Below are 18,100 nucleotides of genomic sequence, written 5' to 3' on the forward strand. Positions count from 1 at the left end.
ACAAATTAGCGCGCTAAGTCGTGGCTACACCTCTCTTTAATGTCAAATAACGCGTTAATTAACGGCATTAGACGTTACTGTGGCCCCAGCATAAGAAATTGATCTCAACGAACTCTATCATCTAGGATCTATTATGAATATTAATGGGGCAAATTTTGAAATTATACACTGTGAAAACCACTGATGGATTAAAATTGTTTGTGTCCTTATTTTAGAAAATAATAAAAAACACTGCTACAAGTCAACTTTTAAATTTAAATGTACGCTTTTTAAACATAAATTTAAATGTACAGGATGATTCACGTAAGTCTAGCATAGTCCATCTTCTTTATTCTTAATGAAACACCCCATCTATTTTTAAGTTTTTAAAAACTCCTTAACAACCTGATCTTAACAAGCTATTATTACGTAGGGTCTATTATGAATATACAAGGTGAGCTTCTGAAATTATGTTATAAATTTCGTCAAGATATTAAATACAAAACCCATAGTCACTTAGTTTAGAAAATTACCCTTATTAAAGTGCGATAAATTATTAATTTTAAAATGTTATGCATTTTATGTCTCGACGAAAATTATACATAATTTAAAAATTGCATCTTGTATTATTCATAACACACTCTACATAATACACTTTTTTGAGATTAGGTTTTTAAGTAGCTTCTAAAAACAAAAATATATAGGGAGTTTCACTAAAACTAAAGTTTTGTTGTTGTATTAAAACGTTTTTTTATAATTGTCTAAAATAAGGACACAAACAATTTTATTCCATATAAGTGGTTTCCATACTCTTTAATTTCAAAACTTCACCCTGTATTATTCATAATACAACCTACGTGATATAGTTTATTGAAATCAAAATATAAATATATACAGGGTGTTCCAATAAAAATAAAGTTTATGACCTATGCTAGGCTTGCGTGAATCACCCTGTACATTTAGATTTGTGTTTATAACGCGCACATTTATATATAAAAATCGACGGGTCTCAGCGTTATTTATGATATTTTAAAACAAGGACAAAAATAATTTTATTCCATAAGTGCCTTCCACCCTAATACCCGGTGTCCACTTATATTTTCCCCCATTTTAACTGCCTATATCTTCTAAACGGCTCAAGATACAAATAGCGGTTTTCGCTGAAATGTTTTATTTAAGTAAAAGTTTTGTTTAAATGTATTGAATTTTTTTTAGATCGCTTTCAATTACGAAAAAAATGGAGGATTTTTGAAAAAAACGTTGTTGAGTTTTTTTATTGGAATACACAGTATATTTTTTTGTAAATTGAAAGAACGGTCATTCACCTATCCAGCGATATAAAGATTTTTTAAAATCGGTTGTCAAATATTAGGTTATGTGATTTCCACATTGCATCTCTCATTTTAAAAATTAATTGCTCAGTCATTTGACAACCGATTTTGAAAAACTTTATATCGCTGCATCGGTGAATGACCGTTTTTTCAACTCGCAAAAACATATACTGGGTGTTTCATTAAAAAAAGTCAACAACGTTTTTTTTTTCAAAAATCCGCCATTTTTTATTTAAAAGCTATATAAAAAATTCAATCCCTTTAAACAAAACTCTTACTAAAATAAAACATTTCAGCAGAAACCGCATATTTCTATCTTGAGCAGTTTAGAAGTTATAGGTAGTTAAAATGGGTGAAAATATAAGTGGACACCCGGTATATTGAAATTTTTTCCGAAATGACAATTTTTCTGAATGCAATAGACAAAAAATACAACGTAATTAATAAAACGAAATGTAGATATCTTCAACATCACTAAACTCTTGAACAGTAGATGCCATTATTGAATATTATTTCCCAATTAACTGCCAGTTTACTAAAGTTCTTCAGAGAAGGAAGACATTGTAATAATTGATCATAACACCTTTCATACGAAAAAATGTAAATTGCTAGAACCTGAAAAATATTCAGTGTTCAAAACTCGGATATCAAACCAATCGATATGCATATCGGATGTTGAATATGGATCCAAAAGTTACAATTCATGTATTTTTGGGTTGTCATTGTTGTCCATTCTTGAGTGGATGGGATTGCAAGGATTACCAAAGTTGTATCCGTATTTACCGAAAAATCCATTATACGGAAACAAAGAATACGAAGAAACATTATACGGATTATAGGTCTCAAGCGTAATGGTTTTAATTATTATTACTTGCCAATTTACTCTTTAGTGACAATGAAAAGCATGACAAAGAACTTCGACTACGTAAATTATCAGCCCTTTTTGAGAAGAGAAGGTAGGTATATAATTTTCTTTTTTTTTCTGAAACTATTGGCTAGGTTGTGCCGCTTTTTCTCTCTCTGTTATCTTGCAGACTATTAGAAGTAATCTAATCGGCCTGTAGTTCTGCGGAAATGTATTGTATTTTTCAGGCTTCGGGATCATGATAACCTAGGTTTCCTTCTATCGGTTTGGGAAGAGCACGTATCTTAGTATCTTGTTCAAAATTGTACCAAAATTGTTGTGTATGAAAGAAACGTACAGTGGAACCTCGATAACTCGGATTAATCGGGACCACGGTCGATCCGGGTTATCGAAAATCCGGGTTAGCCGGAGAATATGGTAGATATTAATAAAATACGGTATACTTACAGATAAAGTCCGTTATAATTGAAATAACATGAAATATATATGCACAGTACACATCTAAATTACGTATAGTTGTATAATAGAGTATAGAGTATTGTTCATTTCTTGGCAAAAAACTCGGTACTGCAAACAGTACGGTCACAATCGGAGCGATGTTATGTTATTTAAGAACAGTGGAGACTAAGACCATTATTTAAAAAGGAATTTTTTAAATTGTCTTTTAGTCTTTTTTAAATAATGCTAAAGACAGTTTGAATTAAATAAATGAATACAGGTGCCTGTTGTTTCCGATAATCCGAGACAATGCACGTCGTTCTGCCGCCGTGTGCCATGAGTCATTTTTACTATCGTATAGTTCAAATTACACAAATACACATTATCTCTCAAATACTCTTATTATATTACATACATTTTTATTGTTGAAATGTTTGTCTGATGAAAATCGGTCCGGGTTATCGAGTGCCGACTTATCGGGGTTCCACTTTACCTATAGGATCGCGTTTTTAAGTTCTCGTCCGATTCCTTAAATTTTCATCGTCCACTTTTTAAACTGTTATCCACTGAAAATTTATCCGTGATGTATTTTTACTGCTTTAATTTACTATTTTTTATTTTTATTCTTTAATATGCTTTAAAAAGAATATCATACGAATATACGTAAAACGTAGATAATGCAATAGTAATACCTAATCAATAAATACACTCACCGGCACAAAATTCCGCCACTAAAAATATTTGATTAAGATGGACAATAATTTATACCTGACTTTATTATTTGTACTCTTTGACTTGACTTTATAAATTTTTAAGATTCATACATCAGCTTGTAGGTACGTGTATTAATATCGTTTGTTATTATTCCGGTAAAAAAAAATTTGATTAGATGACATTATACGGGGGTAAATGGAAGCGGTATATTTTTTCCTAATTTTAAAAAACTCTGGGGAATAGCCCGATATTCAGGGCCGCGTTTAGGTCAAATGACGCCCTAGGCAATTCTCTAGTAGCCGCCCTTCAAACATGTACCATTTTTGCGAAAAAAAAATGCAAGCAGAATTTTTTATTTAAATAAGAATGTTAGGTTCTTCAAATAATGTTTGGAAATGTGTTAAAAATATTCTTTATTTTACATCAGGCGTAATGTTACATACAGTGGAACCCCGATAAGTCGGCCCCCGATAACCCGGAAGTCCGGCTAACCCGGACCGATTTTCATCAGACAAAAATTTAACAAATAAACAATTTAACAATTTTATCAAATAAAAATGTATGTAGGCCAAATAATATTTCAGAGATAATGTGTATTTGTGTAATTTGAACACATAAGTACAATAGTAAAAATGATTCATGCACACGGCGGCAGCCAGAGCGACCGTCTCAGCTTATCGGAAAGAACAGACACCTGTCTGTATTCCTTTTTATTTATTTATGTCAAACTGTCTTAGCATTGTTAAAAAAAGACGTGACTATTTAAAAATTCTTGTATTGTGTGTAGTACAGCCTATTAATCACTTCCGTTCTGTAATGTAATCGTGCTTCAGATTGTGTTTTCTTTGTCTACGTAATGGTAACAAAACGTAAAAATGTTGCAGTGACAATGGAAAAGAAACATTAGGTAGGATTGATAAAGACGAATCTTTAAAATAAATTTATTGCAGCATCATAATATGATATTATGCTACCATAGGTCTGGATCCCGCGTATGAAAAAAAAGTTGATTAATAGCAAGCTAAAAATTTATTAATAGCTTAAGGGTGTCTAGTCGGATAAACTTTGATATATGAGAACACTGGAACAGGGGCAGTTTTAATTGTGGAACAGGTCAAAAATTTGGAACGGTCAGAACACGAAAATAGCACATTTGTTTTGTCCGACAGAACAGACATAAACTCTCCGAACAGAGATTAAACTCTCATGCAAAAATCAGACTGCTATTTATCACCTGTCATAATTCCTGTCATTTGACATATTCTACATGTTCCACTCATTAAAACGCCAATTTGGTGATAAATAGCAGTCTGATTTTTGCATGAGAGTTTAATCTCTGTTCGGAGAGTTTAAGTCTGTTCTGTCGGAAAAAATACATGTGCCGTTTTCGTGGTCTGACCGTTCCAAATTTTTAACCTGTCCCACAGTTAAAACTTCCCCTGTTCCAGTGTTCCCATATATTAATGTTTGTCCGACTAGACACCCTTAAGCTAATAACAAATTTTCAGCTTGCTATTTATCAATTTTTTTTTGTACGCAGGATCCAGACCTACCATATTATGGTGTCGGTACATCTCTACAGTATGACTGAGTTTTTTACCAAGAAATGAACAAAACTCTACACTCTATAAAACTATACGTAATTTAGATGTGTACTGTGCATACGTGTTTCATGTTTTTGTAATTGTAATGGAGGTTATTTATTAATTTTTACTATATTCTCCGGCTAACCCGGATTTTCGATAACCCGGATCGGCCGCGGTCCCGATTAATCCGAGTTATCGAGGTTCCACTGTATTACTATTATAAGTATGTTTGAGCGTTTTGACCTGTGCCCAATGCATGCGTTTTAACGCATGATACGTAGAAATTGCCTGTTTGTAGGCGCGCCTCTCGTTCGATTTTAAATGAGATATGCATTGAAAATATTACTCAAGCACTATGTGTTTATAGCTTTGTTTAACAATAAAAAAAATTATTTTTAGCAATGCAAATAATCAAAACCGGTATAATTTGACATCTTTCAAATTCAAATTCAGACAAATTTTCAAATGCGGTAAGCAGAATTGCTATTTTATGTTTTAATCAAAAGTTATTCGGGTTCAAAAATTGCAATTTTTCGATATTTTGAAAGTTCAACCGCATTTAGATCGAAAACTATGCACCCTACGAAAAATCTTGTAACAACATTTTTTGCTTAAAATGACTCAAAAAAATAGAAAAAAAAGGTTTGTTTTGCTAAGAATCGCTGTTATGTAATTCCTCAAGTTCTTTGTTTATAACAATCTTCTCGACATCCGGATCAACTACTGTTAACCAAAATATTCGTGTTCTATGGGACAAAATTAATAAAAAAACTTGGGTAAGTCCATCTGGATAAAGTAGGCCGTTGTAACTTTTTAGCTTTTTAATTGAGTGCAAAAAATGGAAAAAATCGCGTTAATTGCATTAAATTGTTAATAATTAAAAAACGGACGTGAACTCTAGGCAGGAAATATGTAGGTTTTCATCCTATAGGTCAACAGTCAACAATAACTAAAAAAGTAGTCAGCTACCTCGATATTTCAGTGTCCCGAATATGGTCTATTTCTTGCTTATTTCCCTGGAGTATATCTGTGCGACGAAACGAACCTTATCTACTTGTAATGATACAGTTTGAAAATCCCAACTCATAACTCAATGTCCTACTGTAGACAAGTCAAATCTTTAGTTTCTGCAAAATGTGCAATATTGAAGTGTTCAATGGCCCACCGCCTTTGCCCAGCTGCCGGCGGCCTAATAATCACTAAATTTATGACTTCCGTACTTTTTGAATGAATAGTGTTAAGATAACAGAATGCTATGTTTGTTTTATTTTTGTTATGAATGCAATTTGTTTTATTCTATTTAGAAATGAATGCCCACTTCTATTTCATTGATGGATGAACATGCATACTTGTTATTCGATTTTAATTTTTATATACAAATATTTTTTTGTACAGTATTTTTGCCGCCCTCTCACAATTTGCTGCCCTAGGCAACTGCCTATATTGCCTAATGGATAGAGCAGTCCTGCCGATATTCCTCTACTAGGGCCATAACTGTACCAAATATTCTGGAGGCCTAGGATGACGGCGAATAGCTATTTTCAATTCATCCCATAAATACTTGATAGGATTGAGATCTGGGCTGCATGCGGGCCTTTTTTATCTAATCAATCCAACCTCAATTTAAGATATTTATGTTTATAAGTAAATCAGTGTTTTTATTAAATAAATACAAATTGCAAATAATTGTGCAGCTGTTACAAGAAAAGAGATATTCTATTTTTTTTTAAAGGAGTATGAAACAAAATCAGCTCTTCAATTTTTCCACAAATTTTTTTAAGTTAGGAGAAAATACAACGGTTCCATTCACCCCTGTATAATGCCATGCAAGGAAAATTTTCTTCTTATCGGAGTAATACCAAACGATATCAATACATGTACCTACAAACTGATGCAAGAATCATGAAAATCGGAATACAAATATAAAAGTTATAAATTGCCAAATTTAATCAAAAATTTTTAGTGGCGGAATTTTGTGCCGGTGAGTGTATGTCCAAGAAATAGAAGATATATAAATGATTAAAGAAATATATACAACTTTAACATCAAAATAAACATAGCAGAGGAATCCATTTTTTAATTAAAAATGTGCTCGTCAAATAGAACTTAAAAAAATCAAGAAAAATACAAAAAAAAATGACAAAGCAGAGTAAACGTATGTGTTTTATTTGTAAGATATTTCCCTAGAGGGTACAAAATATCTTCATTAATTTTACGATTATTTACTATGTTTCGACAAACATCTAAAAAAAAAGTCATATAATCTGCATGACCTTACAAATAGCCTCGCTGTACGGTACTAAAAGCTCATTTCAATCAGTTTTTCTTTTTCTCTTACTACGGAAACCCAAAGAGTATACGGAAGATGGTAATGACCCAATATTCTCATTTCTGTTTACTTCATTACATCGATATTTAAAATAATGTTGATAACTGAAAGTGAAAGTACCGATAGTACCAATCTGGTTTTGATTATAGGAAAGCTATCGACTATAAGTAACCTGGAAACTTAATTTGTAATAAAAATTAGAATTTCTTGAAAATAAAATATTGGTTATTGTAACCAAAATCTTCGATGCTATGTGTGAATTCATTTAGCAAAATATTTAACAGTTTTTGAAACGCATTTCAAAAAATTGTGAAAATTTCATAATTTTCATTTCAAAATTTTTTTGAAAACGGTTTCCTCATTATAAATAAAAATGTTGGCGTTGGACGAAATAAAATACTTATAATTTTTTTTGCTAAAAATAGGCAATATTTTTATTGCTTTAGAGCTAAAAATCATAAACATGAAAATAAACAAAGAAAATCAAAAACAATGATAATTGGAAGACAAAAAGGAAAACATGAAATAGAAGTAGATGGCAAGCAACTTGAACAGGTAGACAGTATTTGGGGGTAATCATAAGCCGGGATGGAAAATTAGAAGGTGAGATAAATGGAAGAATTGCAAAGACTGGTAAGCTGTACAATATTATTAAGAGTAACTTTTCAAAAAAAAAGAAATACCTAAGAATATAAAAACGGAAATGGTAAAAAAAATTTTGAAACCCACTCTAACCTATGCCTGTGAATCTTGGGCATTAACAAAAAAGCAAGAGAATAGACTAATAAGCACAGAAATGAGATTTTTGAGAACAATAGAGGGGAAAACAAGGAAAGATAAAATTAGAAATCAAACCTTTAGAGAAAATCTGAAAATACACCCAGTTACAACAATCGAACAAGGCCAATTTAGATGGTTCTAAAAAATGGAAAGTCCCCACTAGATCTTCACAACAAAAAATCTTCACAATAAACATCAAAAGACGCCTAAAAGGATGCAACTACTCGGCAGAAAATTTCTGCTAGTTTAATTAGAATGCTGGTATACGAAAAACGGAGAGCAAGACGAAAATGGTTCCAAAGTAGAGCTCCTCAAGATAAAACAATTGTAAATAATCTCACCCAACAACTAAAAAAAAAGATAAAAGAATTTAAAGAAGAATCCCTTAGGACATACTTAAACAACCTAACGAATGATAGATCCACAGAATACTCACTATGGAAGGCAACCAAAGGATTAAAAAGACCAATGATGCAAATACCACCCATAAAAAAAGAAGACGGCACTTGGGCTAGAAGCAGCGAACAAAAAGCAGAATGCTTTGCTACACATCTAGAGAAAATATTTCAACCGCATCAACAACAACAAGAAGAAGAAGAAGCATTACAGAGCAACCATTTGCAAGAAGAAGAGAACATAATGCCAGTAACTGTAGAAGGAGTAATACAAGAAATCAAGTATAATTTAAAACCGAGAAAAGCTCCTGGCTTTGATTTAATAACAGGACAAATATTAAAACAACTTCCAAGAAAAGCAATTGTCAAGTTGACCTATTTAATTAATGCTGCGATCAGATTAAAATATGTTCCTTCATTGTGGAACGTGGCAGAAATAGTAATGATACCAAAACCAGGCAAACCACCACATATAACCTCTTCCTATAGACCAATATCACTGCTACCCACAATGTCTAAATTATTTGAAAAACTTCTCCTCAGAAGATTGCAACCAATTATAGTAAACAAAAAATGAATTCCAAATCACCAGTTTGACTTTAGGCAGAAAACTCAACTATAGACCAACTCCACAGAGTCACCGATATTATAGAAAATGCACGAGAGGATAGAAAAGTTTGTTCAGCTTTATTCTTAGATGTTGCCCAGGCATTTGACAGAGTTTAACATATGACAGACATAATTAAATCGTACTTAACTGATAGATATTTCAGAATCAAGCAAGATGATGCTTATTCTCAACTTAAAGAAATAGAAGCCGGAGTCCTCCAGGGTAGCGTATTGGGCCCGGTCCTATATCTCCTTCATACATGTGATCTACCAGAATTCGATAACTACTGTTTAGCTACCTTTGCCGACGACACCGCCATATTAGCAGTAGGTAAAGATAACGTAGAAACAGCCAATAAACTACAAAATGCGATGAGCAAATTCCAAAAATGGACTAAGACGTGGAAGATTATATTGAATGAATGCAAATCAGTACATGTTGATTTCACTAATAAAAAAATTCTGTACGCACCAATAAAAATTAATGGACAAGACATTCCTTATGCCAACACAGCCAAATACCTGGGCTTAACCCTAGACACGAAGCTTCGCTGGAAAGCCCACGTAAAGAAAAAGAAGGAAGAATTAAATATCAAATATAAAAAATTGTACTGGCTACTGGGAAGATACTCAGGGTTGTCAACGTATAACAAGATTCTAATCTACAAACAAGTTATAAAACCAGTATGGACGTATGGTATACAACTCTGGGGATGTACAAAAAAGACAAACTTGAAAACAATACAAACTTTTCAAAACAAAGTATTAAGGGGCATAGTTAACGCACCCTGGTACATCCGTAACGACGACTTCCACAAGGATCTACGAATGGAGCCCGTCGACAAAGAAATCCGAAAACACGAGAAAGTCATGAAAAAAGACTTCTTCTCCACGAAAATATTGAGGCCATCCAGCTCCTGGACAACTCAAACCAGAAAAGAAGACTGAAGAGGACCAAACCTCACGAGTTGGTGTAGTGTGCGAAAAAGCTAATAGCGGAGCATTGCGCGACTAGTGTGCAAGCAACGTGTTGGTGTAGTGCGTGATAAAGTGAAAAGCAGTGCTTTGTGTGATAGTGCGCAAGCAAAAATTGCGCAAGTAATAATAAAGACAACTAAGAAGACATCAAAGGGTGACTTTTAGATATTAAGTAGTTAGTAGGATAGGATAGATAAAAAGTTACTCATTGGTCAAAGACCAGATCTAGAACTTAGCAAATAAATAAAAAAAAACAACAACAAAATAGGTCCCCATAACGTTCGAATAATTGCTTTAGTATACTTGCCCCCCCCCCTACTATTATAAAGTGAAATTGAATACTTACTGAAAATTAGAGAGATAGTTATTCCGTACGTACCTGTAAAGAAAAAAATACTATTAATACGACAGATAAAAATGTGCTTAAATATTAGCAAGTAATAGTACAGCAAAACCAAACAGTAGACCAACAAAAAAAATTGTGTTTAACTTGACAAAATAATATTTTTTTATTTTGAACACTACAATGAAATAAAATTAATAAGCAGTAATAGTCAATTAATTTTTAAAAAAATTAATATATTTTGAAGGTTTGTCGTTTTTATCTAATGCTACTCAAGTTTTGAATGCGACATTTTCCAAGGAATTACAAATTGAGCCAGATTTATTATCCGCCCTGAAATATTCTTTAATTACATCTGTCGATATAGAATGTTCATTTTCAATGTACAAATTTATTTTAACGGTGTAAGCGCATTTATTTTAAGGGTGTGAGCGTAAAATTTCTCGGCCATGTGTTTTAAATGCATTCCTTTTTTTTTCGAATCCTGAGAAAACTAATAAGTATTTTTAAAAATTTAAACGCAGAGTGAAATATTACATTACTAACAGGGGCCAAGTCTCTTAAAGGAGTCCCTTAGAAAAACCAAAAAGTTTCTTTTGAATAAGATAATATTTGAAATTTAAAATCACACTAAATTTTATCTTTTTTTATATTGCACCCCTATAACTTATTAAAATAAACATTATAGAAGTTTTCAAGGACTTTCGGTCCTCGGCAATAATTCAATCTTCCATTCTGCGTTTTAATTTTTCAAAAATACTTATTCGTTTTCTCAGGATTCGAGAAAAATGAATGCGTTTAAAACACATTGCGAAATTTTGCGCCCACGCCCTTAAGTAATCGAAGACAAAAGTTTTAAGATCAATGATATTAAAAAGCATTTAATTGTAGCTATTAGTGATCAAATTCCAAGTGGCTACATTGTTTAATTAAGAATTAAGAATTATTTAGATATTAATTAATTGAATTCACTTTTTATAATAAATCATTTTAAATTTTAAAACGTGGTTCCATATGTTTCCTGTTTTAAAGTTAGGTTCCTCTAGAACTCTAGAAATTCACAACTTGTTCTATTTGTTGTTTAAATTAAAGGAATGGACTTGGTTCGGTAAAAATAAAGAACCCGTCATTATCATTTCGTAAAAGCATTAAGAACGGTAACTGTAATATTTCATTTCCGACGTACTTATTAAAGATAATAAGTTGAATATCTAGAATCTAGACTAAACTTCATGTCTGTTTTTTAATACGACAACAAAAACAATACACGTGATTTAGATTTTTTTTCAATATCAAGACACAAGTTAGAGTCTCTTTTAGGAAAGGAAAAATTTAGTCAAATATATTGTGACATAATTATGTCACAGACTGTTTTCAGCTCCCGGCCTAACAGACCCGAGTTGTTTACCAAGACCCTTTTTATGATTTATGATGTTCTATTTCTTCTCGACTTTTGGAGTAAATTCTTTCTTGTTTCTTGTAAATACTATTCCAGATGTTATTTATTTCTAGACATTTAATGTTGTATAAATAGTAAGTTTTTGTAATTAGCAAGGCAGTTGTGAATTTGAAAACGTCGGTGTACTTTGATGTGTAACGGTCGCGGTATATTTTTGACTTACTAATGAAGTAAAACTTCTCGTGTAGGTAGATGGTATATAAATTTATTAAAAAATTTTTTTCTAAAAAGATCCAAGTTGGATTAAAGTGGGTACATCACTAGTACAAAACAACAAACGTTTTCGGACTAATCAGTATATCATCAGGTTGAATCTTCAGATCCAAAGTAGTTGGAACTAGCTACATAATTAGGTTGAATGACCTTAACATTACAAAAATTAAGCCATTTCGGCTACAAAAATGTCGACAATAAGTCGATGTTGCAATACAATACGTCAACATCGACTTATTGTAGCCGAAATGGCTTAATTTTTGTAATGTTAAGGTCATTCGACCTAACTATGTAGCTAGTTCCAACTACTTTTGATCTGATGTTTCAACCTGATGGTGGACTGATTAGTCCGAAAACGTTTGTTGTTTTGTACTAGTGATGTACCCACTTTAATCCAACTTGGATCTTTTTAGAAAAAAATTTGTAATAAATTTATATACCATCTACCTACAAGAGAAGTTTTACTTCCTTAGTAAGTTTTTTATTATGGTATACGGCCAATGAGAGGAATCTTTTCCCTTTTATTATATTGTATATTTTTGAATTTGTAATTAGATAAATTATTAAATTTAGTGTAATAAATAAATTAGATATCTTAGTTTGTAAAATAAATGATATAAATTCAGTGTTTATTTTATTTGTTTAGATGTAAGTTATTAAAAATAAATAGTCAAATAAAACTAAACATTAGTGCCTAAAAGATCATAGAAATGGTAAGTTTTGTAACAATATAAAAGCCAATAGACAGATGGGCAGAGGGCATGTGATACGCAGTAACGATAATTTCCTTATAAACAAGGGAATGACCAGAGGGGAGAATGTCTGTATTAAGGCCTAGTATAGGGTTGAAAGATGCAGTCAGAGATGATCTGGAGAAAATGTGAGAGAGACAATTTCAAATTGTGGCACAGGACCGACAAATATGAATGGCAATAGTAAACGCGCAAAGACTCACGAAGTGTTGTAACGTCATTGATGATGATATAATAGGGAGTTTTTGTTGCTACGTAACGTACGCATCTCCGTATACGTAAAGCAACTAACGTGTCGTAGAGGATGAATGTTAAAATAGGTAGTTTTTGTAACTGCCTTAACGTAACGTAAAGCAAATCGTAAAGTCATTTTTAAATTCCGTTGACATTTAAAAAAATAAAACAATGTTCACACAATATACAATTAATATACAAATGTAAAAAAAGATAAATGAATGATGAAATTGTATGGTTTTAATTGCTTCTATTTAAATATAAAAATATTATTTCTCCTTAATTGTTTAAGGTTAAAATTGTTTTATTTTTGTTTATACCTACTTTTTAGTTGTAAATTATTGTATACCTACATCAGAATTCCAGTAGGTATAATGTAAATAGTGTGGTAATATTTATTTGAAAATTTTACTGAAACTAGGTCATTTGTTTATCTAGTTATTAATTGTGGTGATCACTGTATTTCTTAAATTAATGCAAGATTTGTTTGTTTTGCTTTATTAATAGACAACTTAAAAACAATAAAATTTTAAATCTATTATGAAGCTCCAATTTCCAATTACAAACACAGAATAATTTTACTCAAATAGACTAAACCAATAACCAATATAACCTTAAAATGTTTATAAACAAGTAGTACGCTGATAAAATGTTCATTTGGTAGGTAATCGGGCAAGATCCTCGTGTGCATTCGGCTCGATAGGGATGCGTATGAACCTAACGTACCAGCCCGTAACCTTAGGTAATACGTATCGCGATACGGGAGTTCGACCATTAATGCGCAAGCGTATATGTCAAAAAGATGCGTTACGTTTACGTATTTGTGTGCACAAAAACTCCCTAATAGAAAATAAAAAAAGTTCGTTTGCACACAGCAAAATAACTACTGGATAAAAAGAAAGAATGTGTGTACTTTGTACGCACGTAAGAAGTTATACTTCTATTATATGATTTCAACGAAATTAATATACTTTAAACATTTTATTTATATTTTATTTAAATATTAAACTAATTTATACTTATTACTTCTCAAAAATTTTTTTAAACAGTGCCAAAAATTAAAATAATAAAAAAATAAAACACACACAAACACATTGAAAAATGCCACAAATGTTTTCTGAACAATAAATTGTCGAAAAAAATTTTAACTAAATGCGTATTTTCTGAAAAAAAAAATTATATAATAAATATACTTACAATCATAAAATGTATAAAAAAAATAAAAAAACAAAAGTTCCTATTGAGGTTCGAGCCCGCTTATCAGCGCAGTTAGTATTGAAATTCATTCACCTTAAACTTTTACCCACGGAGACCATGCGTCATCATGTGCGAAGATCAACTAACTAAACGGATTAAACTTTTGACAGTTCTGAATTTAATCAAATTGTTTTGATTTTGAATTGAAATCATTTAGAATTGAAATAATAAAATACAACAAAACATAGAGTAAGAAAACAATATATTAGGTGAATATTGATAGAAATTTTGATGGTAATCAAATTATGTAAATCAAAGCATTACATACTATTTTGGTAGGTTCTTTTTAAATTTTCCAAATAGGTAAGTACTTATGACATTTTTTATTAGGATACTGAAACATTTACAATTATTATTACGTACCTGTCGCTTTTAAAAACTATTTAAAAAGTCACTACAATTATAGACTTTTTTCTCTTCCATCACAACAATAAAAACTAATATATATAATGTTCTTGAACTCCTAAGTGGAGCATAGAGCTTCAGTGAAAACGCGCCATCGGGTTCTATTTTGCGCTAGGGCCTTCACCTCATTCCAAGACTTTCCTTGACTTCTTATCTCGTCCATGATGGATCTTCTCCAAGTTTGTGCTGGGCGACCTCTTTTTCTTTTTCCTTGCGGATTCCACTCTAGAGCAGTTTTTGCAATACTGGAACTATCTTTTCGGAGTGTGTGACCTATCCACCCCCACTTTCTGGATTTTATTTCATTTTCTACCCTATTTTGTTGGGTCAGGTGTAGCAGATCTTCGTTTCTGATGGTGTTTGGCCAGAAAATACGCACAATTCTTCGTAGACATTTGTTATCAAAGACCTGCAATTTGTCTGTAAGGGATTTTGTCACTTTCCAGGTTTCACATCCATAGAGTAGAACAGATATAACATTTGACTGGAATATTCGGATCTATAAAAACTAATATACACAATATTAATTTGTTTATCAAAAATCTCCATATTGATTATTGACAGATGATTTTAACACCCAATCAGATCCCGTATAACGTTTATACCAAACGGTCGGTGTGCGCATGCGCCCAGTAAAATCAAAATTTACCCTCGTACCTAAAGAAGTATAACTTCAAAACAATTAAAAAACTTACACAGATTAAGTCATATACCTAGAAAGATCAGTATAACCATATTCTCAACGAAGAAGAAAAGGAATTACAAAAATAATTGCAGGAGGATATAAAATGTCAGACACAAGAAATGAGTAACAATGATGATAAACAACTTGTCTACTAAACTTTTTTTATTGTTACAAAATTTAAATTGTTATAAAAAGTTTAACCTTTTTTGAGTCTACGTCAATAGCTTTGGAATACTTAAGATTCACTAAGAAATAATTAAAATTCGCAATTTTTCAGTTTAATTGTTAACGCTATTATTACAAGACGAAAGTCATGTCTTGAGTGCATCTTGCAGCATAATTAAGAAAACTGAAAATACAGTTGTTTTCGCATTCGAACCTTCTTTGCTCTATTTAGTATCTGAATAATCACATACTGGTCGAAAGGAAAAGTCAATTAAATATGGAATTCCTCTTGCTAATTAACGACATAGCGAGAAGTGAGATTGTAGGTATGAAGTGCAATGGATGCCTTTCAAGATAAGCATGGATTTGACTAACGGCTGGTGGATTTGACCGATATTTGATGAACGTTCAGTAGATATATAGAATATAGAACACTGAAAATTGCTGTTTTTTAAAGAATAAAATTTAAACATTGTTTGAACTGAAGCATTACAATAAATACACAGGGTGATCAAATTTGTGACGTTATATCTGTTATTAGAGGAGATATCAAATAAAGTTATTTACAAATACAGGAGGTAGCTGTAATCTTCGCATTTTAAAATTAGGTACAAATATACAGGTACTCTCCATAAGAAGAAATCCTTTGGCTCTCTGGAACCAAAAGTCTTTTGGTTTTCCAAACAAACCTTAGTGCTTTATCACATATTATCAATCAAAAATTTATTTCGTATTTTCCAGGTCTCGATGATATTGTCGAAATACATAACATTCAGGGATATAAGCTTCTCTCAAATCAGTGCTCCGAATCTCTAAACTCTTAAAACGCACAGGCAATTTGTTCAATTGTTCTGTTCCTTCTTCTACATTCCTCCTCATTGAATTTATCGCACTTGTTATAAATTTCTGATGAAAAATTGATCGACCACCAACACACTAAGATATGGTTCTAATATTCATGTTTTTTGTCTTGTATAGACGCATCACAATTAAAAGTAAGACGTATTTTTTATCTTTGAAATAGTTAGTTACGTCTGTTTATCACCATAAGTAACATTTTCCTTTTGTCGTATCATATAGAGCTAATAATAGCAGAACATACCTCAACCTAAAAAGGATTGAAAAGATCGGGCCGTTTGTTAATGTAGACCAGGGCACATCTGTAAAAATATTGGTACATTTGGATGTTAAGAGGTGACTCATATATTTTTGCAGAAATTGCTTGAAAATAACTCATGTAATAATATTTGAGTTATCCTCCCACTCAAAAAGGTCCGGAACATTGTTTAAATAATCACAATGTCAAAAAATGAAGGAAAATTTCGATTTTTTTCTTCATTTTTAAGATTATAACTTTAAAAGTATTCATTTTCGAGAAAAGTTGCACTGACATAAAAGTTGCATAATTAAGTTTCCTACAATATAGGATTAGTTAAAAATTTTAAAAATTGTCGCACTTGTTGCAAAATAGCAATAATTTCGAAAAAAAAAACATAAAAAAACAAGTATTCGCATTTTACTTCAGAAGATTGAAGGACCTTCATATTTCACCCAGAACAACTTTATGATATAGTTAAATAATACTGCAAATTTCATTAAGATCGGTTTAATAAATTTTGCAAATTAAATTTTGCAATCCCGCTTTTGCAAAAAAAAATCATTTTTTCAAAATGTTGCAGGACTGAAAATAAAGCAGACAGCAAGTTGAATTTTTTTTGAATATAGAAGAATACTGTATCTTTCATTTGAAATTTGAAAAATTTAAATCGGTTAACTACCACGGCGTCAGTAATTTTTTTAAATAAACATTTATTTTTGGTGCTACGCGCAGGATAGCGGATATGTTTGCTCTGATTGGGCATTCCAATGACCTTTGATAATGATTGATAAATTTTAATTTTTAGTAAATTTCGATATAAATAAATAAATTTGTTTATTGTAAAATAAAAACACATACTCTGTCTTTTGAAATTACACTTTTTTTAGCAAAAACTTTATTTGTTCTTATATTTTAATTTAGAGAATAAAAGTTTAACATATGCAATTATTTAAACAATATTTCACAAACAATAATCAAATTAGTTTGATTTTTGTGGAATTAAAATATTAAAATACAACAAAATATAGAGTAAAAAAATAATATATTAGATAAAGATTTGAAGAAATTTTGGTGGAAATCAACTTGTGTGAATCAAACACCGCTGTCCTGCGCGTAGCACCAAAAATTAATGTCTATTTAAAAAAATTTCTGACGCCGTGGTAATTAACCGATTTTAATTTTAAAAATTGCAAATGAAATGTACAGTATTCTTCTATATGTAAAAAAAAATTAACTTGCTATCTGCTTTATTTTTAGTCCTGTAACATTTTAAAAAAATGAATTTTTTTGCGAGAGCTGGATTGCAAAATTTATTAAACCGATCTTAATGAAATTTGCAGTATTATTTTACTATATCATAAAGTTGTTCTGGGTAACATATGAAGGTCGTAAGTGTAGCATAAATGGTTGAAAAACGTAAAATGCGAATACTTGTTTTTATAGAGTTTTTTCGCAATTATTGCTATTTTGTAACAAGGGTGACA

At 31.2% G+C, this 18,100-nt stretch overlaps 1 protein-coding gene across 4 annotated transcripts in view; it reads right to left on the bottom strand.

Moving 5' to 3' along the window:
* Positions 1-18,100, bottom strand: part of LOC114327208 (scavenger receptor class B member 1) — a 633,383-nt gene that overhangs the window by 377,474 nt on the left and 237,809 nt on the right. The window contains exon 2 of one of the 4 annotated variants that reach the window (XM_028275754.2): positions 10,351-10,383. The exons of the other annotated variants lie outside the window; for them this stretch is intronic. The gene's annotated coding sequence lies outside the window, so the exon portion shown is untranslated. The remainder of the gene's footprint in view (positions 1-10,350; positions 10,384-18,100) is intronic. 4 annotated transcript variants of the gene reach the window in all.

This window comes from Diabrotica virgifera, chromosome 4, assembly GCF_917563875.1.
Source record: "Diabrotica virgifera virgifera chromosome 4, PGI_DIABVI_V3a".
In the NCBI taxonomy this organism is placed as follows: Eukaryota; Metazoa; Arthropoda; class Insecta; order Coleoptera; family Chrysomelidae; genus Diabrotica; species Diabrotica virgifera.